We start from the raw sequence: 1477 nt of genomic DNA on the forward strand, positions 1-1477 counted from the left end.
ATGAAAACTGCCCAGCAGCCCCTGAAGACTCCTGTGTTACCATCATGGAGGCCACCCTCCACTATCCTGGGGACTCCCTTTGCCTTGCTGAGCGTGGCCTCTGACTCATCTGGATCTGGATCACACAGATTTGGTTGCAAACTGTCCTCCTATCCTGCTTTTCTCATTGCTGTTTTTTCCCTCTCTCAAGTGTATCAATATTTACAAAATAGGAGCAGGCATTTGTCGTGGATGTTGGAATGGATTCTTCCAACTCCACAGTGGATTCCAATTAAAGAAGAAAAAAAAAAAAGAGAATCTGCCCTGGGTAAAATGTACAATTACCACTTCAAGGACCCTATCCAAACTCGGGAGAATATTAAGAGAGAACATATTTAATCACTCACTTGCTCCTGTTTCTTCCAGAATCGTGTCTCTTTAAATCTACTGAGGAAGATATTCCTTTGGCCCACAGGATGCCAAAATGACTTGATGATTTATTTATGCAGCGCTTGGCAGCCCATAGTCCAGATTGTGGCTGGAGCTGAATTTTATGAGCCTTCCCCTAGTGAGTATATTTTAAAATTATATTAAAAATATATTTTTTTGAAAACCCCAGTCATGTTTGGCCCCACCTCAGACCCTGACAACAGTGGTGATAGGACTAAGGAATTAATATGTCTAAGGACCTCACTGGTGAAATTTTTATTGCAAAAGCTTCGGAGAGTGTTAAGCTTTCAGTTGGGGAAGGGAAGAAATGGTATTCCGTGCTAAATGCTTTAGTGATATTGAATTTGACCTTTTCTATTTGTAGCAATTCATCTGGTCACTCAACAATTATTTATTGGGCTTCTTACTATATTCTAGGAAGTAACGAGAGCCCAGGGGACTGTAGTAAAAAAGACAAACACTGCACCTTCTTTCCTGAAACAGACATCTCAGAAGAGGGAGAAGGATGAGAAACAGGTAAGTAAATACTGTAGGTGAACAGAATGTTTTCAAATCACAAGAACAATAAGTCCCATGTAAAAAGGGACTTGGAGCTGGGTTCTGCCGGGGAAGCAGGGAGTTTGCACATTTGCTTGGGAGGGTAGCTTCTCTAATGCCAAAATCAGAAAAATGGAGGATCTGGCAAAACAATTTTATGGACAATTTTACCATGACAAAATCCAGGTTAAAAGAAAAATATGCTGTCAAACTCAAATGAAAGTGTTTAGACCAAAAGAGAGGAGTTGAAGCTATGGTGGTTCAAGAAATGGCTTTGTAGCTCAGCATTGTGGGTTTAAACATGTACTCAGGATCTGTGCTCACTTGTTATAAGGCGACCCAGGTTTACAAAATCCGAAAAAAGACTAGGGGGAGGGAAGGGTTTATCAATGAATAATAAAAAGTGAAACAGCAAGGATAAGAACTTAAAATCCTGGCCAGGCTTTATTGAGATGATTAATGACACTTTTTTCTTTTCTTTTCTTTTTTTTTTTTTTTTTTTTTTTTTGTT

At 39.5% G+C, this 1477-nt stretch overlaps 1 long non-coding RNA gene across 1 annotated transcript in view; it reads left to right on the forward strand.

Annotated features, from left to right (window-relative positions):
• The first annotated feature begins 409 nt into the window (after positions 1-409).
• LOC125619471 overlaps positions 410-1477 on the forward strand; it is a 35301-nt gene continuing 34233 nt past the window's right edge. The window contains exons 1-2 of the long non-coding RNA XR_007351028.1: positions 410-547; positions 847-945. This is a non-coding gene — a long non-coding RNA (uncharacterized LOC125619471). The remainder of the gene's footprint in view (positions 548-846; positions 946-1477) is intronic.

Source organism: Marmota marmota, unplaced genomic scaffold, assembly GCF_001458135.2.
Source record: "Marmota marmota marmota unplaced genomic scaffold, marMar, whole genome shotgun sequence".
NCBI lineage: Eukaryota > Metazoa > Chordata > Mammalia > Rodentia > Sciuridae > Marmota > Marmota marmota.